The 24,968-nt window shown below is 39.1% G+C and overlaps 1 pseudogene; it reads left to right on the top strand.

Annotated features, from left to right (window-relative positions):
- LOC143666751 (serine/threonine-protein kinase Nek10-like) overlaps positions 1-24,968 on the top strand; it is a 90,408-nt pseudogene that overhangs the window by 8,554 nt on the left and 56,886 nt on the right.

Here is a 24,968-nt window from a genome sequence, read left to right as displayed (position 1 = left end):
CTCCTGCTGGACTCTGTTATCAAGGACATATTCCAAATTTATTCTCGAATGTCTGTTCACATCAGTGGGACCATACAGTATTTGTCCTTTAGTTTTTGGCTAGACTCACTCAGCATAATGTTCTCTAGGTCCATCCATGTTAATATATGCTTCATAAGTTTATCCTGTCTTAAAGCTGCATAGTATTCCATCGTATGTATATACCACAGTTTGTTTAGCCACTCTTCTGTTGATGGAGATTTCGGCTGTATCCATCTCTTTGCAATTGTAAATAACGCTGCTATAAACATTGGTGTGCAAATGTCCGTTTGTGTCTTTGCCCTTAAGTCCTTTGAGTAGATACCCAGCAATGGTATTGCTGGGTCATATGGCAATTCTATATTCAGCTTTTTGAGGAACCGCCAAACTGCCTTCCACAGTGGTTGCACCATTTGACATTCCCACCAACAGTGGATAAGTGTGCCTCTTTCTCCGCATCCTCTCCAGCACTTGTCATTTTCTGTTTTGTTGATAATGGCCATTCTGGTGGGTGTGAGATGATATCTCATTGTGGTTTTGATTTGCATTTCTCTAATGGCCAGGGACATTGAGCATCTCTTCATGTGCCTTTTGGCCATTTGTATTTCCTCTTCTGATAGGTGTCTATTCAAGTCTTTTTCCCATTTTGTAATTGGGTTGGCTGTCTTTTTGTTGTTGAGATGAACAATCTCTTTATAAATTCTGGATACTAGACCTTTATCTGATATATCATTTCCAAATATTGTCTCCCATTGTGAAGGCTGCCTTTCTACTTTCTTGATGAAGTTCTTTGATGCACAAAAGTGTTTAATTTTGAGGAGCTCCCATTTATTTATTTCCTTCTTGAGTGCTCTTGGTTTAGGTTTAAGGTCCATAAAACTGCCTCCAGTTGTAAGATCCATAAGATATCTCCCAACATTTTCCTCTAACTGTTTTATGGTCTTAGACCTAATGTTTAGATCTTTGATCCATTTTGAGTTAACTTTTGTATAGGGTGTGAGAGATGGGTCTTCTTTCATTCTTTTGCATATAGATATCCAGTTCTCTAGGCACCATTTATTGAAGAGACTGTTCTGTCCCAGGTGAGTTGGCTTGACTGCCTTATCAAAGATCAAATGTCCATAGATGAGAGGGTCTATATCTGAGCACTCTATTCGATTCCATTGGTCAATATATCTATCTTTATGCCAATAACATGCTGTTTTGACCACTGTGGCTTCATAATATGCCTTAAAGTCAGGCAGTGCAAGCCCTTCAGCTTCGTTTTTTCCCATCAAGATGTTTTTAGCAATTCGGGGCACCCTGCCCTTCCAGATAAATTTGCTTATTGGTTTTTCTATTTCTGAAAAATAAGTTGTTGGGATTTTGATTGGTATTGCATTGAATCTGTAAATCAGTTTAGGTAGGATTGACATCTTAACTATATTTAGTCTTCCAATCCATGAACATGGTATGCCCTTCCATCTATTTAGGTCTTCTGTGATTTCTTTTAGCAGTTCTTTGTAGTTTTCTTTATATAGGTTTTTTGTCTCTTTAGTTAAATTTATTCCTAGGTATTTTATTCTTTTAGTTGCAATTGTAAATGGGATTCGTTTCTTGATTTCCCCCTCAGCTTGTTCATTACTAGTGTATAGAAATGCTACAGATTTTTGAATGCTGATCTTGTAACCTGCTACTTTGCTGTACTCATTTATTAGCTCTAGTAGTTTTGTTGTGGATTTTTCCGGGTTTTCGACGTATAGTATCATGTCATCTGCAAACAGTGATAGTTTTACTTCTTCCTTTCCAATTTTGATGCCTTGTATTTCTTTTTCTTGTCTAATTGCTCTGGCTAGAACCTCCAACACGATGTTGAATAATAGTGGTGATAGTGGACATCCTTGTCTTGTTCCTGATCTTAGGGGGAAAGTTTTCAATTTTTCCCCATTGAGGATGATATTAGCTGTGGGTTTTTCATATATTCCCTCTATCATTTTAAGGAAGTTCCCTTGTATTTCTATCTTTTGAAGTGTTTTCAACAGGAAAGGATGTTGAATCTTGTCAAATGCCTTCTCTGCATCAATTGAGATGATCATGTGATTTTTCTGCTTTGATTTGTTGATATGGTGTATTACATTAATTGATTTTCTTATGTTGAACCATCCTTGCATACCTGGGATGAATCCTACTTGGTCATGATGTATAATTCTTTTAATGTGTTGTTGGATACGATTTGCTAGAATTTTATTGAGGATTTTTGCATCTGTATTCATGAGAGAGATTGGTCTGTAGTTTACTTTTTTTGTAATATCTTTGCCTGGTTTTGGTATGAGGGTGATGTTGGCTTCATAGAATGAATTAGGCAGTTTTCCCTCCACTTCGATTTTTTTGAAGAGTTTGAGGAGAATTGGTACTAATTCTTTCTGGAACATTTGGTAGAATTCACATGTGAAGCCATCTGGTCCTGGACTTTTCTTTTTAGGAAGCTTTTGAATGACTAATTCAATTTCTTTACTTGTGATTGGTTTGTTGAGGTCATCTATGTCTTCTTGAGTCAAAGTTGGTTGTTCATGTCTTTCCAGGAACCCGTCCATTTCCTCTAAATTGTTGTATTTATTAGCGTAAAGTTGTTCATAGTATCCTGTTATTACCTCCTTTATTTCTGTGAGGTCAGTAGTTATGTCTCCTGTTCCATTTCTGATCTTATTTATTTGCATCCTCTCTCTTCTTCTTTTTGTCAATCTTGATAGGGGCCCATCAATCTTATTGATTTTCTCATAGAACCAACTTCTGGTCTTATTGATTTTCTCTACTGTTTTCATATTTTCAATTTCATTTATTTCTGCTCTGATCTTTGTTATTTCTTTCCTTTTGCTTGCTTTGGGATTAGTTTGCTGTTCTTTCTCCAGTTCTTCCACTTGAACAGTTAATTCCTGCATTTTTGCCTTTTCTTCTTTTCTGATATAGGCATTTAGGGCAATAAATTTCCCTCTTAGCACTGCCTTTGCTGCATCCCATAAGTTTTGATATGTTGTGTTTTCATTTTCATTTGCCTCGAGGTATTTACTAATTTCTCTTGCAATTTCTTCTTTGACCCACTCGTTGTTTAAGAGTGTGTTGTTGAGCCTCCAGGTATTTGTGAATTTTCTGGCATTCTGCCTATTATTGATTTCCAACTTCATTCCTTTATGATCCAAGAAAGTGTTGTGTATGATTTCAATCTTTTTAAATTTGTTAAGACTTGCTTTGTGACCCAGCCTATGGTCTATCTTTGAGAATGATCCATGAGCACTTGAGAAAAAGGTGTATCCTGCTGTTGTGGGATGTAATGTCCTATAAATATCTGTTAAGTCTAGCTCCTTTATAGTAATATTCAGATTCTCTATTTCTTTATTGATCCTCTGTCTAGATGTTCTGTCCATTGATGAGAGTGGGGAATTGAAGTCTCCAACTATTATGGTATTTGTGTCTATTTCCCTTTTCAGTGTTGGCAGTGTATTCCTCACGTATTTGGGGGCATTCTGGTTCGGTGCATAAATATTTATGATTGTTATGTCTTCTTGTTTAATTGTTCCTTTTATTAGTATATAGTGTCCTTCTTTATCTCTTTTAACTGTTTTACATTTGAAGTCTAACTTGTTGGATATTAGTATAGCCACTCCTGCTATTTTCTGGTTGTTATTTGCATGAAATATCTTTTCCCAACCTTTCACTTTCAACCTATGTTTATCTTTGGGTCTAAGATGTGTTTCCTGTAGACAGCATATAGAAGGATCCTGTTTTTTAATCCATTCTGCGAATCTATGTCTTTTGATTGGGGAATTCAGTCCATTAACATTTAGTGTTATTACTGTTTGGATAATATTTTCCTCTGCCATTTTGCCTTTTGTATTATATATATCATATCTGACTTTCCTTCTTTCTACACTCTTCTCCATACCTCTCTCTTCAGTCTTCTCGGTTCTGACTCTATTGCTCCCTTTAGTATTTCTTGCAGAGCTGGTCTCTTGGTCACAAATTCTCTCAGTGACTTTTTGTCTGAGAATGTTTTAATTTCTCCCTCATTTTTGAAGGACAATTTTGCTGGATACAGGAGTCTTGGTTGGCAGTTTTTCTCTTTTAGTAATTTAAATATATCATCCCACTGTCTTCTAGCCTCCATGGTTTCTGCTGAGAAATCTACACATAGTCTTATTGGGTTTCCCTTGTATGTGATGGATTGTTTTTCTCTTGCTGCTTTCAAGATCCTCTCTTTCTCTTTGACCTCTGACATTCTAACTAGTAAGTGTCTTGGAGAACGCCTATTTGGGTCTAATCTCTTTGGGGTACGCTGCACTTCTTGGATCTGTAATTTTAGGTCTTTCATAAGAGTTGGGAAATTTTCAGTGAAAATTTCTTCCATTAGTTTTTCTCCTCCTTTTCCCTTCTCTTCTCCTTCTGGGACACCCACAACACGTATATTTGTGCGGTTCATATTGTCCTTGAGTTCCCTGATACCCTGTTCAAATTTTTCCATTCTTTTCCCGATAGTTTCTGTTTCTTTTTGGAATTCAGATGTTCCATCCTCCAAATCACTAATTCTATCTTCTGTCTCTTTGAATCTATCATTGTAGGTATCCATTGTTTTTTCTATCTCTTCTACTTTGTCCTTCACTTCCATATGTTCTGTGATTTGTTTTTTCAGTTTTTCTATTTCTTCTTTATGTTCAGCCCATGTCTTCTTCATGTCCTCCCTCAATTTATTGATTTCGTTTTTGAAGAGGTTTTCCATTTCTGTTCGTATATTCAGCATTAGTTGTCTCAGCTCCTGTATCTCATTTGAACTGTTGGTTTGTTCCTTTGACTGGGCCATATTTTCAATTATTTGAGCGTGATCCGTTATCTTCTGTTGGCGTCTGCACATTTAGACAGATTTCCCTGGGTATTGGATCCAAAAGTTTAGAAGATTTTCCTGTGAAATCTCTGGGTTCTGTTTTTCTTATCCTGCCCAGTAGGTGGCGCTCGTGGCACACGTTTGTCTGCGGGTCCCACCAGTAAAAGGTGCTGTGGGACCTTAAACTTTGGAAAACTCTCGCCGTCCGGGGGGTTCCCTAGCTGAAGCGGCTTGAGCCGGCCTGGGGTCCGAACGCAGGGAGGGTTGCTGGTCGCCACAGCCTGGGAAAGAGCCCGTCCGAATTTCCTAGTCGGCCCTGGGTGACAAGCGTGGCGGGAGGGCGCCAGCGGCAGCGGCCTGCCCGAGAGAGTGCACTTTCCCCGGGAGTCACGGGTTTGGAAGGGGCCTCCCCCACCCGTCACCGTTCTCTGTGGCCTGGGGGTTTCCGATCCAATTCTCTCAGTTGGTCCGGGGGGCTGTGCGCGGTGTGGGCGCTAGCTGCCTTGGTTTCAGGGGACCGCCTCTCCAATTCTCCCAGCCGGCCCGGGAAGGGGGAAGGGAGTAACTCCGGCCGCTTGCCGCCCCGCCTGGTGAAGCCCGCGCGCCTCAGCGATCTCACCCGAGCTGCTTCTCTCAGCCAGCCAGCTGTTCCAGGATGGGGTACGCTGTCTTTTTTATCTCTGTTGTGGCTTTGGGCGCTTTCTGCATCGTTTCTACTCCCCTAGTAGCTGTCCTGGAGAGGAAACTAAGATCCGCGCGTCTTACTAAGCCGCCATCTTCCAGGAAGTCTTGGACTAGATTTTAACATTAACTTATTTTAATATGCACAAAACTATTGTCTCATATATTCTGTAGCATTGCGTCCCTTTTGTGCATTCTGTCTTATCTTCTCCCAGTTTTGAAGTGCAATGTTTTTTGGGTATTTTTAACCTCTTTGGTGTAATTAATATCAAGCAACAGGAGGCAGCCCCTGGACTATTTCAAAATTTTACTAAAAACAACAACATACAAATAAAGATAATGATGGATTTCAATAAATTCTTATAATCTATGAGGAAATATCCATGACAACCACTGGTAGTGATATCTATTTCAGCCAAATAAGGTTGAGGGTGGGTGGAAAAGTGAAGGGAAGGAATCCTTATCTGGCTTATTCACAGTGGTCTAGATAATGTGCCCCAATTGTTCTTTTTCTGTGTATACTCCTTTTCCTCACTACATCCAATTTATATATATTCATATATATATATGCAATGAATTTCAAAGTATATCACAACAATTAGTTGTAGAAAAGATTTTAGAGTTTGGTATGGGTTACAATTCCACAATTTTGGGTTTTTATTTCTAGCTGCTGTAAGGTACTGGAGGCTGAAAAAAATATCAGCCTACCGATTGAGCACTCATTTGTTAAACTCAACCTTCTCTGCATAACGCCACCATTACCGTTGATCTTTCTCCCACCCTTGAAAGGTATTTGGACTATGCCGATTCTAACATTTTTCAGGTTGGAAGGGGCTGTCAATCATATGAGATATGGGGATGGAACTAGTTGATGTTCTGAAGGGGTTAGCCCCTCAATATTGTTAATGAACCTGTAACAATATTCAAAGTAGTTAGTGTTCCTCATTAAAAATATATATTTTTAAGCATGAATCCATTCCATTTGGCTTTTCAGGACTGTTTAATTCATTGCCATAAAATGAGAGGGAAATAAACTCTAGATCAAATACATTATCCTTCTACAATATTCATTAGCCTTTCTACAATAAGCATTTCAGGACTTATATGGTCCAGGGACCGATCTGGAGGTTGTAGGTTCTGGAGAGTTACCCTAATGCATGGAACCTTTGTAGAATACTACATAATGCCCTGGGTTTTCTTTAGGATTGGCAGGAATGGTTTTGTTTGGGGTTTGGCAAGTTATGATAGGTAGCAATGTCCAGCTGAAGCATCTGTAAGAGGGACCTCCAGGGCAGCCTCTTGACTCTGAACTCTCTCAACCACTGATATCATATTTGTTATACTTCCTTTCCCCCTTTTGGTCAGGATGACATTGTTGATCCCTGGGTCTCAGGGCCAGCTTCATCCCTGGAATTCCACCCTATTTTAACTATTAAATATAATAGGAAATGATTGTCAACATGATAAGATGAAATTCATCTGCTTGACTTTAATCTGTATTATTAAACTTTCCAATTGAATTTGTAATTTATATTTTAATAATTGATACTTGCCTACAGCACTGTGTTAAACCTTAATAATCTTTATATTTACATGAATACTTTTTTGCTTGTTTCATTTCAGTATAAACTACAAGAATGAGAGAAATTTCAGCAAACACCCCCAGCATAAACTATTTCAGGAGATCTTTACAGCCTTGGTGAAAAATAGACTCATATGCAGGTAAGATTTTCCCAGGAAAAACACACAGACATTTCCCCAAGAATGGCATATTTTGTATATTTTGTTTTTATAATGTGATATGGAGCAGTTTGTAAATTGAACACAACATAATTAAAAGATAAAATAGAACAATGGCTGGTTAGAAGGAGGTGAATGAGTAAGCATTGCAAATGAGATAATTAAAATCATTCTGGTTAGGTACTGAATTTCCTGCCAGGTAAGTGAAATAGGATAACACTCAAGTTACACTGTTTTCCTTATTTTTCTGTTGTCTAACATCTACTTACAGCCTGATAAAGATTCTTCTAGTACCAAATCCAGTGTTCTTTCCATTGCACTCTGATTTGTCTCAAAACAGGGACAGTGTTGGACCTTTAGAAGAAGGATTCATTAGTATGACCTCTAGTTGCAGTCAGAATTGAATTTTCTGTCCATTTTGGGCTGGTTAAAGTAAAGCTACTTATGCTGCATGCCAGATGTGAAGGAGATCCCCAACATCCTGTCATGCTAAGATCCTGCCTTTTACTCCTCTCCCCCAAAGGAGACCTAGCCACTCTTCCCACAGGCATTGGCTAAAATGATGCCTATAAAGCATCTCAAATCTTTCCCATCAGTTTAGTACTTCAAATATCTAAATTATGTCCCAATGATAATGGGAAAATACAGACTTTATTATGAAAAATAGGAGAAGCATTAATAATTGAATGTCTTGACCAAAATAAAACACTGATTTGATACCTGTTTAATAGCTGATTTTAAGTAGAATGGCATCCTAATAGGCACTCTACTGATGAGTCAGTTACTAAATACTTACTTAAGTGGTAGCCTACTGACATGATCTTTTGGATGGGGTTATCTAGTGTTACATATTTAAATTATGGATATGGAACTGCATCTCTCATGCCCTTGTACTTGGTTTAAACAGAAGATTATGGAACTGGTTCAGATGATATGAGAAGCCTAGAGTACTTACCAAAGTTATGTAAACTTTGGATGTCTGCTCAATTCTTGAAAATACATTCAAAAACAGTTCATGAACACTCACAGGACCTTAAGTTGTTCTCAACTGTTTTCTGCTTGAGCTTTAACAGAGTAGAACAATAATTAGTGGCATACTAGTTATGCTCAAATGTATTAAGGAATGAAATCTTTTATTTTTTTTTGAAGACAACCACCATGGTCCTTCCAAGGGATGTCCAGCAGATCATTTGTTGGCTCTGTACTTTGGGGAAGGAAGACTATTTCCTGTAAAAGATGCAGGAGTCCTCATTATGTCCCCCCTTTAAAGATATTTGATGGAAAAATTATTGGAGAAAATAATTGGGCAAAGGTTTGTATCCATTAGTTTGAAGTGATCCTCCTAGCAATTCTGTAGTTGAGAGGTCTTCTTTTGGGGACTTTTCCAAATCTTAGTGATTAATGAGGCATCTGAAATGGAATAGAGTTACTGGCATGCAACATGAGCAATCTCTGGAAATCCTCAAACAAGGATTCTCTTTGCTTTCATCATGCAAGAAGGAATTTAGGAATGTTGAACATCAAGAGCATCGTTTTATGTTACCCTTTGGCTGCAGACAGATTGTTATGTTCAGCTCTATTCTAAAAGCAAGGTTGGGTTAAACGTGGCTTAAGTGTTAAGGTCTTCCATTGTGCCTAACCTTGCATAACTTTGCTTAGACAGCCAAAACCACTTTTATCCTTCTTTTCCTTCTAAGTTTAGACTTAAAAAATAAATGCAGAGCAGGCCACGGTGGCTCAGCAGGCAGGAATGCTCACCTACCATGCCAGAGGACCCAGGTTTGATTCCCGGTGCCTGCCCATGTGGAAAAAAAAAGAATAAATGCATTGCAAGGCACTTTCAGGTGTTTCCTACCTCCTTTCTTTACAAACATCAGATTTAATTGGCTGGAAAGCTTGGACTCAATTAAATAAGCAATTAAATTATTAAACATCTATTATGTACAAAGAAGGGAGTTGGCAGAGCTGGAGCAGAACTGAGGGTGAAAAAACAAAGATGAATAGGATATATTGTCCTTTCCCTCCTGAAGACACAGCGTCTACTTTGGTCAACAAAATGGTAGACTTTTACTCTTCTAACACAAGGAAAATATGGTAAATATAAATTATTTATATGATGACAATTAAAGGCTGGGTGATATCAGGGCTGGGTGGGGGGAAGTTACAGTAAGAGCCTTTGGTCCTTGATCCAATTGTGGTTGTAGACATGACTGAGCATATCCAGGGTGTTACAACACTCAATTTTACCCTTGAAAATGGTTGATTGGGAATTTAGTCTCACCTACAAAGTAAATTCAACTCCTCAGCATTTACTTTGCCTAGTAAATTCCAACTCCTCTCTTAGTTTCTGCCCAGTTGATGCAGTTGCTGTAATTTCATTCTCTCCAGTGCCATTCATTTCCTAAACCACAGATTTGGAGAGTTCCATTTTGGGTTCTTACCTAAGATTGACCTGTGATCATTCCCCATTTCCAGAAATGAAATTGCCATGAGGCATTTAAAAATAGGTGGGACTTGTTAATCCAGGGCTAGATAAGGTAACTCTGCCAACACTGCATGGTAAAACTAAAGGCACAAAGGATAAATATTGCCTCTGAATCTGAGGTTACTTCTGCTTATATAACGGTAGTTAATCTTGAAGTTTGGCAGAGTATGGAATCAAATTTTGATTTTCCAGCCTTTATTTCTGTTGTTAACATCCTTTATCTATAGTAGACTCTGATTTTAGAAAATCCACCTCTTGCCATCTACCTATCCACGGAAGTACAGGTGCTTAGTCTCCAAGATCAGGAGGTTATAAAGTCGTATAGGTAAGTAAGATTGTGGCAATGTGGACATATTCTCTAATTAACTGACCACAGTAAATTTGGCCTCTACTCAAACATTTCTTTTGTGTCTCTTCTCACTAGTGCTCCCTCTTTTTCCTACATTCTTTGCTGATTATCAAATTATATAAATATTCCATAATAAAATACAAATGTAATGTAATTTCCCTCTGAAATGAGCTTACAACTTGGCTACAGATGCTGAATTTCATCAAGCTATCAAAAATGATGGTGGTGAACCGGTGGAATCTGACATTTGAGGCTCTGGTAGATTTAGACCCCTTGACAATTGAAGAAGAGACTGTTATCAAGGAAGATGAGACTTCAGGGACTTCAAAAGAACATGTCTTGGATAACAAAGATTAATAGAGAACTCCTAATGAGTCTTTCTTGTATATTTACAAAAATGAACCTCTTTATGCTGCAGAAGAAAAAACATTAATTAAAGGATATTGAAAATTGTTACATGATTTTATCAGAAAGGTGTGCCTAAAAATGTCTGCAGAATTTCTTTTAAGTTTGTTCTAGTAATTACTTCAGATTTGCAGTTATAACTTGTAAGATAGGATATATTTCATTTCATAATTTATTAATTGATAAATTAAGCTTTTCCCCCTGCTCAATACTATGGAATAAGGTGTTATTTTAAAATATGTACACTTCTCTGTCCTCTTCCTAGTACTGTTATCCTAGAATAGCCAGGATATTTCCTCTTCTGCTGCCCATAACTTCTGTAGAGGTGAGCATGCAGCAAATACTCTGATTTCAATTAATCTGAATTCTTATTTTCATTTCGTATGACCTTTTCATTCCAAAGTTCATTCACATTTTCTGATAAAAACAAGTCAGTACCCTCATTATTTTATATTCCATTTTCTGACATGTCTGTTGCAAATTTGAAATCTTTGGGAAACAAAACTATATGAAGATGTTTATACAATGTTTGAGAAAGAACTGCTTGAACTAGGAGTAAACATCCAGTCAAAACCATTACAGTCTTTTTAGAACTAGCTATAAAATACATTGTGGGAGTGTCATAGAAACCTCTAACCATGAGGACTGATATGGTTATTTGCTTAACAATCAGAACATTGTTTTCCACCTCCTCTCCAGGGCCTGTTCATGATAAAGCTTTACCTGATCTTTAGGATGGGTTATCCAGATCCTGTCACTGAGAGGGGTGGGAGAAGAAGATTAGAAGTTAGGATGCAGTGAGAATCATTTCAATGTCTTGAGAGTAAATTCTTAAAATATAAGAAGTTGGAGGAGTGATGCTTTTTCTGTGATGTTATCTTATCTAACAACAGAGAGGCCAGTGAGAGCCTTTGAATTCTTCTTTCTTGCCAAGGAAAAGAGAAGCTTGATCACCTTGGTCTGTCAGGTAATTTAGGAATTCCCAAAAGAGGTCTTCAAGTTAATACCATAAATTTAATAGAGGTGAAATTTAGAGTCCTCCAAATTCTCAGGTTTAGGCCTTTAGTTACTTAAAACCTTCCTGTGGCCAGATAAAGCTCCATCCTTATCTGGTTCACAGAATTCTTTGAAATCTTTTTCCTTCTCAGACTCACCTCTTTTGGTCCTGCCCAGTTCACTCCCTGTGTTCACTTCAGTCAGAAAGACTCCCTCCAAAAATTATTCACCCCCTTCCCTCAGAAGCTTTGCCCAAGCTAAGCCTCTCCCTGAAGTGCACTGCCCTCAGCGCTTTGCCTTTCTAGTCATGGCCCCTCAACTTGTCTTGATTCTTCTTTCCCCTCTCACAACCTAAGGGTTCTTGTTCTTCCTGAGTACACACAGTGCCTGGCCTTCTTTCCCTCAATTCAAGCAATGGATGCTGGTTTTATTGGAGAGTGTGAAGCTGAAATTCTTTATAAGTTAAGATTTCTTTGTATTGATCTTTTTAAATTAACATAAAAAATTTGAAAGTTCAGGAAATTATAAAAAAACTGAAATTTACCTTTTATATTAGCTATATTAACTCTTGCGATATTTCTTTTTCTTATTTTATTTTATTTTTTGTAGTTCTATGTTTTATTCTTTCACTATATTTGAGAGCTCATTATGCACATAAAAATTATGTCCTGGCTTTATGCAGAGTACAATTGTTTAAAGAGTTGGCTCATTGGAGGAGAATCCTTTAGGATATTGTATTTTTGTCTCCTTTTTGCTCTGAGCTTCACAACTTTAAATGTAGAAAGAAGAAAATAAACTTAAGAACCTAGGATCTCATTGTACTAGATTGCTAGCTCCCAGAATGCAACACACCAGAGACAGATTGGCTTTCAGTAAAAGGGGATTTACTTAGTTAATGTATAGTTCTTCAGAGAAAAGGCAGCTAACTTTCAACTGAGGTTCTTTCTTATGTGGGAAGGCACAGGATGGTCTCTGTTGGCCCTCTCTCCAGGCCTGTGGGCTCCAACAACTTTCCCTGGTGTGATTCCCTTCTGCATCTCCAAAGGCCTAAGCTAAGCTGCAAGTGCTGAGATGAGGTATGCTAAGTTGCTTGGACTGTGCTACATTGAGCTCTCTCATTTAAGCACCAGACAATCAAATCAAACTTCATTCATTGCAGCAGGCATGCCTCCTAGCCAACCACAGATGTAATCGGGAACAGATTACATGCCATTGGTTCATGTCCACAGCAGTAGAACTAGCCAAGTTGACATCTGAACCTAACTACCACACTAATCCAGCTCTGAAGCTAATGGTGAATCTTCTCCTTCCCATCTCCTAATTTAGAGATTATATCATACATTATGATTGTTTTCTAGCATTTACTTTTTAAATTTTCTCTTGAAATGTTAAGATGTTTATGTGTGCATATGTGACTGTATACACAGATAAAATACATTTATCAGTAGCAAACATTATCAGATTATAGAGGTGGAGTGGACCTTGAAGAAAATCCAGTACAACTTCATATCTTATACATAGGAGGAGAGAGGTTAAGGGATATATATGAGGTCCTGAGGTAAAATATTGGCTGCTACTCTTTCCTCTACCCCTCCCTGACTCCCCTGTTCTTTATTAATCAAGGTACACTAAATTTTTTTTTCATTTCTGTGCCAAGGACAAGTATCACTTTAGTAACCATGCCTCAAACAGGACTTTATTTTTCTCACTCTAACCTGCCCTCCCCTCAGCTTTAGTCTTCCCCATCTATTAATCTGGTCCAAGCTGTCATCATCTTTTCCTTAGATTATTGCAATGGGTTAACTGAGTTTCCTGCTTTTTCATCCCTGGCTCCCTACAATCTTTTCTTATGACAGCACCCAGCCCTTAAATATCTGGCTCCTGCTGTCTCTCTGACTCCAATTTCCATCTCTATTTCTTTGCTCATTCTGCTCCAGCCTTGCAGGCTTCCCTGTCTATTTTTGAACATGCCTCTTCGTTCCTGTCTCAGGGGCTAGTACCTATTCTGCTGTTTTGATCTTAACTCCACATGGCTTACTCCCTTCATGTGCTCAGATGCTATCTTATCAGAAAACCTTCCCTGACTATCCTCAAATGGCATTCCCATGACTCACTAAATCCTTAACCTTTGTTGTTGTTCACTGGTCACCACCTGACATGCATTTTCATTTGTTTTTGTTTATTATTAGACTTCTCCCTTTAGAATACAACTGTTGTGAGAGCAAGAACATGGTTTTCTCCTCCCCTTTACCCCTGGGCTTTTAACTGCCTGACATGTAGTAGGTGATGAGTACATAGTTGGCAGCTTTCTACCTCTGAAACTTTCATCACCTATGGGGAAGAAAAACTTAGAAGACAATTTTTACTACTCAATATTATTCTGACTTTTAGCAACAAACCTGATCCAATGATTGAACTTATGATTGAGTGCCAATTTTGTACTAGGGTTCATGGGGGATACAGGAAGAACAAAGACTCATCAAGCCAAGTGGAGCAAGTCAGTAAAGATTCCTTAAAAACCCATTACAATGAATTTCTTCATGCAAAAATTGTGAATGTTTAAGAGTTTTACTTCTTAAACTATGCAAAATATAGAACTCTGTCCTCTGAATTTGAGGTAACATTTAGTTGGATACAGGGTTGAATTTCTGTACTTTTAGATTTTGAGCCAGAGGTGACAGTTTTTTGTTGTTGTTTCTTTGTGTTTTGTTGAAATCACTTTATTTTGCATACTGCTTTTCCTAAGTCAGTGTCTAAGAGAGAAGTGTGTTATAAATGCAGATCTTGCTGGTAGCTTCTAGAGTATGCACCAGCTCATGGATTAAGCTAACCCCAAAATCATTTCATTTGAAGTGCTTTCTTCTTTTGAAGCTTTATTATACAATGCTATAGCAACATGACTGATATTTTCATGGAACTCTCACATCACATATTGTTTTCCTCTACTGTGGAAGAAGCTGAAACCCTGACTATGGTTTCTTTTGTCAAATGTTTTTTCTTTCCTCCAGTTCCATTTTTCCTTCCCTTTTTATATTGATGGCAGACAGTAGCATCTGATGCTGAAAGCAATATGGCTGGTAGTCACAGACAAAGGCTGTGGGAGCTGACACTACTGCTATGTATTAATAATTCTGTGAAAGCAGTGGCAAAAGTTCATTCAAAAGAGGGGATAAATATTTGCCGCTCATGAATTCATTGCTATGTGGCTGCTATATTGAGCCATATCCTCCAGGGAAGCACTATCTTTGCATGCAGACCAATTTTTCAGAGCTGCCTCAAAGAACCCACATACTGCTCTCCTGAACTCTCCTGTTTCCATATTAAATGTATCTGAAGAGCTACTTTCTCTTCATTTATTCCCTTGTGCAGGACATGGTGGGTATGAGGGGGTAAGGATAGAAGAGCACTGGACTGGGGGTCAGACACCCAGTTCTGTCACTAATGTGCAGCTTTAAATGAGTCACTTAGACCCTCCGGGCTGTAGTTGTTCCACCAGTAAAATGAAGGGTCTGGTCTTTACAATCTGCCCTCTATTACTCATTGTAATTCTTTGGCTGCATTAAGTTGTGTGTTTCCAAGGCCCAACTCTTGGCAAACAGATGTATATATCATATTACAGATCATGCAATTTCCCTTGTATACCAGAGCCTCATCTGATGTCCCATGTCCTTGTGGGGTTGTATTAGTTAGGGTTCTCTAGAGAAACAGAACCAACAGGGAACACTTGCAAATATAAAATTTATGAAAGTGTCTCATGTGACCGTAGGAACGCAGAGTCCAAAATCCACAGGGCAGACTGCGAAGCCGATGACTCCAATGGATGGCCTGGACGAACTCCACAGGAGAGGCTCATCAGCCAAAGCAGGAATGGAACCTGTCTCCTCTGAGTCCTCCTTAAAAGGCTTCCCATGATAGGATTTAGCATCACTAATTGCAGAAGACACTCCCCTTTGGCTGATTACAAATGGAATCAGCTGTGGATGTAGCTGACGTGATCATGACCTAATCCTATGAAATGTCCTCATTGCAACAGACAGGCCAACGTTTGCCCAATCAGATGAACAGGTACCACAACTTGGACAAGTTGACACCTGTCCCTAACCATGACAGGGGTGTTAAGGGCTGGCAGCCAAATAAGGAGTAACTGCTTCTTCAGATGTCAGTGCACAGAGAGGAGCCAGAGGACTCAGACATCAGGAATTCTATTTACATTGACAATAGCAGAGGTCAGAATCACACAGAAATATTAATAGCTTCGGGCTTCAGTCCCACAGTTGAAGAAAAAAAAACATTTGCTTGAAACAGAATTTCAACTCTGAGACTTTTATGGAACTCTTCATTTATTCACCCTCATTTAAAAATTAAAAATCCTTTCTTGAATTTTTTTAATTTCCTTCTTTCCTCTTTTTTAGAAACAAAAAAAGTTTTGTATAATTTTTAACATGTAAAAACAGTGGGAACATCATGGACTTCCTTCCTGAAGGCTGCATTTGGCAATAGGAATATATCAAGTACACACATATTTTGTAGCCTCAACCATCTGTTAAAATGTCCCTGGGTTTCCTTTTATATAATGAAAAGTAACCAGTATTAAACCTTGTTAAGTTTGCAAGCAGCTGTTGCTATTTTATCATTGTTTTTGTGAGATCTTTGAGATATAGAATTTTTACACTAAAGTTTATGCTAAATGCTATCCTCAGCCCCCCCAGCAAAAGGAAGCTAAGTATATGCCATCCCCTATTTATAAAGATGAAAGATATTCCCTCTGTAATAAGAACCTTAGAATAACCACTTCCTTACAAATGTTTCCAAAGGTAACAGTTTTAAATTCAAAATGTATTTCAGGTTTTTCCCAATATAGTATGTATATACAATCACATCAGAACAAACTATGGTGCAGCCTTGGATAATTCCGTCTTTATTTTCAGGAAGAAAAGCTGAGTTTTGCCCCCATGGCAAATGGGTCACTGACCAGATGCCTGAATTGAAGGGGCTGTGAATTGCAGGAAGCTCTGGCCAGGAGTTCTTTGGATAATAGGGAGTAATTCTCTGCAAACAATGGCCTTGGGACAATATGCTCAACCTCTCTTGGCAAAATCAGAGCTCTGCTGGCTAATCTAGAAGGAGCTCCTTCTAATCTAGCAGGAGCACTTAAATATCCCTGGGCATATAGGGCTCCTGCCCATGAGAGAAAGTTTTAGTAGAAGGAAGGAGTGGTGGTTGGCTTAAGCCAGCCTGTAAATGAGGCTGGGGTGAGGAGTGAGATCTCTAGTGGTAGTCCAATTGATATTAATTCTGACCCTGGGGAGGATGGGTCTTGCTTATTCATGGTTGATATATGCAGGCAGTTTGGGTCTGTCTTAGTGTGCAAGGGTTGCTATGATAAATACCACAAACTGATTAGCTTAAACAACAAGAGGTTATTGGCTCATAATTTGGAAATTATAAGTCCACCATTAAAATATCTATTGGCAGGCCATGTTTTCTTCCAGAGTCTGTAGTAGTCTGGTGATGGCTCAGTATCTGCTCCTTTTATTTGTCAATCTTTTTTTTCTGTCTTTTTCTCTGTTTTTTCCCAAGTGACTCTCTGAATTTCCTCTGCTTATAAAGACTCCAGTCATACGGGTTTTGGCTTACCCTGATTCAGTTTGGCCTTATCTTCTTAACTACTAATATCTTCAAAGGTCCTATTTACAAATGGTTTTACAGCCACAGGGCTGGGGATTAGGACTGGAACATGTCTTCAGTTTTCCATGGCTGCTATCACAAAATACCATGAATGGCCTGGCTTAAATGAACAGATGTTTATTTTCACAGTTCTGGAGGTCAGAAGTCCAAAATCAAGGTATCTGCAGGGTTGCATCTTTCCAGAAATTCTGAGGGAGCTCCTGTTCAGTGCCTCTCTCCTAGCTTTTGGTATTACTAGCAATCCTTGGTGTGCCCTGGCCTGTAGATACAACACTTCGATTTCTGTCTCCATCTGCACATGGAGGTCTGTGTATTTTTGAGTTTTCACATAGTGTTTAGTTTTTTAGAGCTGCCAGAATGCAATATACCAGAAACAGAATGGCTTTTAAAAAGGAAAATTATTATTCCAAGTTTACAGTTGTAAGGCCATGAAAATGTCCAAATTAAGTCACCAAAAAGAGGTTAATCTCACTCAAGAAAAGCTGATGTCTGGAGCACCACTGTTAGCTGGGAAAGCACGTGGCTGGTGTCTGCTGGGGTCTTTAGCTTCTGGATACCTCTCTGCTGGGAAGGCACATGGCGACATCTGCTAGCTTTCTCTATGGGCTTCTTAAAATGCCTTCCCTTAGGGCATTTTCTTTCTGCTTCTCCAAAGATCTCTGGCAATGTGGGCTCTGAAGCATTCTCCAAAATGATTCCTTCTTAAAAGACATCAGTAGGTAACCCCATCTTGAATGACTGGGGACACATCTCCATGGACACCACCTAATCAACAGGCCCCACCCACAATTGGGTGGGTCACATCTCCATGAAAACAGCGTAATCTAAATGATCCCACCCAGCAATATTGAATAATATTAAAGAATATGGCTTTTCTGGGGTACATAGTAGTTTCAAACTAGCACACATAGGGTTCTTATAAAGATACCAGTTATTGCATTCAGGGCCCAACCTAATCCAGTATGGCATCATCTTAATTGATCTACAAAGATTTTATGTCCAAATGTCACATGAAATTTTGGGGATACTATTTAACCCAGTAAATGGGGCAGAGTTGAGTTTCTCAGGACCATAGAGGAGACAAAACTGAATCCTACTATCAGAGGCTGAGGATCAACATGGAATATGCTAAGCAGTGAGGCATGGCCTTTGACCACAGCACAACCAAATGCTTCAATTGCCTGGGGCAATGAAGTGTCATAACTTTGCTGGTTGTACCACAGCCTTGGCTGTGGGAGGTGGGAGAGGGTGGGAGAAATGACTTGAATTTTAGTCTGGAAAACTTTGGTTATCTCAGTTCTTCTTAGGTACATATGTAATAGTAGGCACTTTTTGTTTCAAGCTTTTATTAACATTAGCACCAAACACCATTTTTAACTAGATTGGAGGGCTGTTTGAGATAATCATCACCCTGGCCAGGACCACCTTACATGGGTGATACCAGGCTGTGTGCAAGTAGAAAGTTCCAGGGCAAGGTCGTGCTTAGCATCCCTTCTTCACCACTGCAGTGTTGATCATTCCTACACTTTTTTTTTATTTTTTATTTTTTTATTAACGGAAAGAAAGAAAAAAAGAAAAATAAATAAAAAAAAGAAATTAACACAACATTTAGAAATCATACCGTTCTACATATGCACTCAGTAATTCTTAACATCAACAAATCAAAGCAGAAAAATTACATGATCATCTCAATTGATGCAGAGAAGGCATTTGACAAGATTCAACATCCTTTCCTGTTGAAAACACTTCAAAAGATAGGAATACAAGGGAACTTCCTTAAAATGATAGAGGGAATATATGAAAAACCACAGCTAATATCATCCTCAATGGGGAAAAATTGAAAACTTTCCCCCTAAGATCAGGAACAAGACAAGGATGTCCACTATCACCACTATTATTCAACATTGTGTTAGAAGTTCTAGCCAAAGCAATTAGACAAGAAAAAGAAATACAAGGCATCAAAATTGGAAAGGAAGAAGTAAAACTATCACTGTTTGCAGACGATATGATACTATATGTTGAAAACCCGGAAAAATCCACAACAAAACTACTAGAGCTAATAAATGAGTACAGCAAAGTAGCAGGTTACAAGATCAACATTCAAAAATCTGTAGCTTTTCTATACACTAGTAATGCACAAGCTGAGGGGGAAATCAAGAAACGAATCCCATTTACAATCGCAACTAAAAGAATAAAATACCTAGGAATAAATTTAACCAAAGAGACAAAAAACCTATATAAAGAAAACTACAAAAAAACTGCTAAAAGAAATCACAGAAGACCTAAATAGATGGAAGGGCATACCGTGTTCATGGATTGGAAGACTAAATATAGTTAAGATGTCAATCCTACCTAAAGTGATCTACAGATTCAATGCAATACCAATCAGAATCCCAACAACTTATTTTTCAGAAATAGAAAAACCAACAAGCAAATTTATCTGGAAGGGCAGGGTGCCCCGAATTGCTAAAAACATCTTGAGGGAAAAAAACGAAGCTGGAGGTCTCGCGCTGCCTGACTTTAAGGCATATTATGAAGCCACAGTGGTCAAAACAGCATGGTATTGGCATAAAGATAGATATATCGACCAATGGAATCGAATAGAGTGCTCAGATATAGACCCTCTCATCTATGGACATTTGATCTTTGATAAGGCAGTCAAGCCAACTCACCTGGGACAGAACAGTCTCTTCAATAAATGGTGCCTAGAGAACTGGATATCCATATGTAAAAGAATGAAAGAAGACCCGCATCTCACACCTTATACAAAAGTTAACTCAAAATGGATCAAAGATCTAAACATTAGGTCTAAGACCATAAAACAGTTAGAGGAAAATGTACGGAGATATCTTATGAATCTTACAACTGGAGGTGGTTTTATGGACCTTAAACCTAAAGCAAGAGCACTGAAGAAAGAAATAAATAAATGGGAGCTCCTCAAAATTAAACACTTTTGTGCATCAAAGAACTTCATCAAGAAAGTAGAAAGACAGCCTACACAATGGGAGATAATATTTGGAAATGACATATCAGATAAAGGTCTAGTATCCAGAATATATAAAGAGATTGTTCAACTCAACAACAAAAAGACAGCCAACCCAATTACAAAATGGGAAAAAGACTTGAACAGACACCTACCAGAAGAGGAAATACGGATGGCCAAGAGGCACATGAAGAAATGCTCAATGTCCCTGGCCATTAGAGAAATGCAAATCAAAACCACAATGAGATATCATCTCACACCCACCAGAATGGCCATTATCAACAAAACAGAAAATGACAAGTGCTGGAGAGGATGCGGAGAAAGAGGCACACTTATCCACTGTTGGTGGGAATGTCAAATGGTGCAACCACTGTGGAAGGCAGTTTGGCGGTTCCTCAAAAAGCTGAATATAGAATTGCCATACAACCCAGCAATACCATTGCTAGGTATCTACTTAAAGGACATTCCTACACTTTAATTCGAATTCCAGCTGTGATTAGACTCATGTCATGTTAGGGGAACATCTTTTTAGTTCTCTGGGAGTTTCCAGGACTTAAAAGCTACAAAGGTAGATGGGAAGCACCTTATATTGGCCCACATGGTGGGAGGGTCACTGGAGAAGGATGTCAGGAACAGTGGAGAGGCCTGTGTGGCTAAAAGGGAGTGAGCAGGGGGTGGTGGTAGGAGACAGATCCTGGCCTTGTGAACATGATAAAGACTGTCTTTTACTGAGTGAACTGGGAGCTACTGGATGGTTTGGTCAGAGGAGTAATGATATCTGACTTACGTTTGTAATGGATCTCCTCAGCAGATGTGAGAAGAGCAGACTAGGACAAAAAATGGAAGCAGGGATACCAGATATGAAGTTTTTGCAATAGTCCATGCCAAAGGTGATGGTGGCTTGAATCAGTGGTAATGGAGGAGGTAGTGAGAAGTCAGATTCTGGAGATATTGTAAAGAAAGAGGTGATGTGATTTGCTGAAGTATGTGGCAGAAATAGAGGCAAGAAAGACTCCAAAGTTTTTGGTCTGATCAACCAGAAGACTAGAAGGGTCAGACTTGTGGGAGCAAAAATTTGGTTTTAGACATGCTAATTCTGAAACAGATTCAGTATGCTATGGGTTCTAGTCTCAGTCTAGACTGTCCTTGACCTCCTTGGATACAAGTGTCCTCACAAACTGGGGTGAAAGGCACCTTGCATCTCATATGCTCTATAGCCTTTGTAGCAGAATTGAGAGCAGACAGTCACTTTAACATTTTGACTACATTTACTATGAGCTGTACTGGAACATTGCACAGCTATTCACAGTGGCCCACAGCAGGGCTGAGAAAGGAAAATGGGTGTCATCACAGAGCGTACCTTCTGAGCTAACCAGAGAGCTTATAAAAAGCATGTAAGTGGATAGGTTCTGTGTTGATTGCTTTGCTCCCTTTAGCAAAAATCTTTTAAGTGAGGAATATCTACCTGCATTGTAATTTGCATGTTATTACCTTTATAACAGTTCCTTAAGTCAGAGAATTTATTAATTAATACATATTTGGATAACTACTGGGTACAAGGTGCTATGATTTCTGAACCTGGGCATTATCTGGACCCTTCAGCCACATAGGCACAGTTGACCTTATTTTAAAGAGTCAATTGACTGTATTTTAAAAAACCTTCAGTCACTGTTTGCTAAAGAAGCCATTCAAAAGCATCTCAAGAGCTTTGGCCTGCTGTGGCCCTTCTCTCCTGGGCTTCCCACCCTTTAAGGACTCACAGAGTGCTCTGGACCTGAGGGATCTGTACTGGTCTTCCAGGAGGCTGCCAGTGCTGTGTTCCTGCATTGGGAGGTCCAGGCAAGTCTGGGCAGGACTCACAGGGTGCCAGGGCATGGGGCTGCTCGTGGTCCTGAGGAGGTCTCCTGCCAGGTTGCACCATCTACACACCAGAATGTTGAGGCCTGCCCACTGCAGGCCTTCCTGAGGAGGCACTGGGAAGGGAGTGAATAATGTGTGCACACCATTTTTTAACCATCAAAATTGACTTGAATGTGTCTGGGATAAATGGAGTTGGTGGAAGTTAGTGGTAGCAAGATCCCCAAACAACATGAACTTTCACTGTGTCTAGTTCATCCTTTCATCTTGTGGGCTTTTCAAGCCCCTTATGAAAGAGAGCCATTTGAATCCAGAGCAGATACAAACTACAGACAGATGAAAGCAAGCAAAGGACACAGAGGGACAGAAACTTCCCAAAGGTGCTAAAAGTGGACCTACAGGACACAGAGAGCTCAGAGAGATGTCCCTGGAGGAGCAAGAGAGGACCTACAGATTCTCAGAGAGAAAACCATCGAAATCAGAAGCAGAAAGCACTGCAACAAGAACCAAAAAGGCAGTAGACACCAGCCGTATCTCTTCCTAGATGACAAAGGTATTCCAGTCATGATTAGCCTTTCTTCAGTGAGGATTACTGGATGCTTGATGGATACTGTAAGAATTCCAGAGTTCACCTTGAGAAACTGCAAGTTCCTAATCTGTGGAATGCCAACTCTATGAGGATATGGAGGGGCTCTGCCTGCTCTGTTCATTGCACTGTGCTCCACAAATATCTCATAGATATGGAGACAAATGAAGTCTGTCTTGATGCCCGAGCTATCCCAGCATCCTCACTGCACCTCAACCTGCAATTTAAGCTTGAATGTCCTGCTTTATTCTGCATGCATAACAAATTCAGAAGGGCAAATAAACTCTGTTTCTTACACCATACAAATGTCCAAAGGAGCTGGGGAAGGAACCTCACCACCACTGTTCTCCTGGGGTGGGTGAAATTGCTTCATTTGGAACTTTGAGCTCCTGGATAGCAAGGACAAAGTTGATTTCAGCATCTCACGTGGGGCCAAACTGGCAAACAGAATAAGATGAAAAACTGAAACCAGAAGTCAAGATCCCATAGATCTGAGGAAACAAATTCAACCACCAAGGTTGGTCAAGATCTAGTATCATAACTGAGTGTGGGGACATGGATAGATATTTATTTGCACACTGATGTTTCTGGTGGCAGTGTTCCTGATCTATAATGAGTGGAGGTGGCTTAAGGGTACAATGACACAAGAAGGGAAAACTATGGTATATACATACAGTGGACTACTGAGCAGCTGCAAAAATAAATGAAGTTGAGAAGCATGCAACTAAGTGAATTAAATTTAAGGACTGTATGTTGAATGAAATATCAGAAACAAAAAGACAAATATTATCATGCCCCAATTATATGGAGTAACTGTAATGTAAAAACTTGGTGAATTTATGTTGAAAGCATGGTTTATCAGGTTGGGGCTTATTGTAAAGGGTGCTACATTGTAAGCTCTTTCAGCAGTCACATATATTCAGAAAGTAACTTAATTCTAAACTCTGAGATACTGAGCTGTTTGTAACATGGTCATTTCCAGAAACTTTGGGTATCTGTGTGACACCTGGGACTCAGAGTTAGAACTTTGAAGCTGTAAAAGACAACAGTACCCCACACAGGAGCTGTTTTAAAAGTTGAAAAAGTGATCAGACATCGAGTACAGATATGAATGAAACTGATCTGGGTAGGGCTAAGGTATATCAGAAGACTGGGTAAAGTATGGTATTATTCATATGTTAAAACTTCAACTTTTGTGTGAGACTAAAAGGAGAGATGTTTATTTGGTACAAAATTTATATTTTGGCTAGTACATTTCCTAATTTAATTTGTATGGTCAGTTTAGTTCAACACCATAAGTACATGGAATCTTAAAGAGGGCATGTGATTTTGTTGGTTTGTCCAGATTAGTGTGATGCCCCATAAGTCCCAGAGTGATTTGGACAGTGAGCAAGGAAGTATTTGCAAAGTCCCCTTGGGGAAATTGGGAGAAAGGGAGAAAAATTCAACTTCCCCATTTGGAGAATTTCTGATATTTTTGCAAGCAGTGGAGACAACCAAATCAGTAGGCCAAGCCCCAGATCTTGAAGTTCGCCCCTTTGAAACTTATTCTTGCAAAAGATAGGCTGAGCCTACTTAAAATTAGGCCTAAGTATTGCCCCCAGAGAACCTTTTTTGTTGTTCAGGTGTGGCCTCTGTCTAAGCAGACACAGCAAGTGAACTCACTGCCATCCCCACCCCCATGCAGGACATGACTCCCAGAAGTCCCTGTCAATGTGGGACAGAAATCCTGGGATGAGCCAGCACTCAGCATCAAGGGATTGAGAAAATCTTCTTGACCAAAAGAGGGAAGACAGAAATTAGAAAAAATAAAGTGTCGGTGGCTGTGAGATTTCAAACAGATTCAAGAGGTTATCCTGGAGGTTATTCTTATGCATAATATAGATATCTCCTTTTCAGTTTATGGTGTATTGGAGTGGCTAGAGGGAAGCACCTGAACTGTAGAGCTGTGTTCCAGTAGTCTTGTTTCTTCAAGATGATTGTATAATGATATAGTTTTTACAGTGTGACTGTGTGATTGTGAAAACCTTGTGTTTGATCCTCCTTTTATATAGGGTATGGGGAGATGAGTAAAAAATAAACAAATAGTAATAGGGAGATACAGGTTAAAATAAATTGAGTAGAAGGAAATACTGGTGGTCAATGAGGGGGAAGGGTAAGGGATTTGGTATGTATAAATTTTTTCTTTTTTCTTTCTTTTTCTGGAGTGATGCAAATGTTCAAACAATTATCATTGTAATGAATACACAACTATATGATGGTATTGTGAACCATTGACTGTACACCATGTATGAAATGTTTGTAGGTTTAGAATTTTTGCATGTTTGC

This window comes from Tamandua tetradactyla, chromosome 23 (genome assembly GCF_023851605.1).
Source record: "Tamandua tetradactyla isolate mTamTet1 chromosome 23, mTamTet1.pri, whole genome shotgun sequence".
In the NCBI taxonomy this organism is placed as follows: Eukaryota; Metazoa; Chordata; class Mammalia; order Pilosa; family Myrmecophagidae; genus Tamandua; species Tamandua tetradactyla.
The sequence above is the reverse complement of the archived record's forward strand: the minus strand, read 5'-3'. Positions and strand labels throughout refer to the sequence as shown.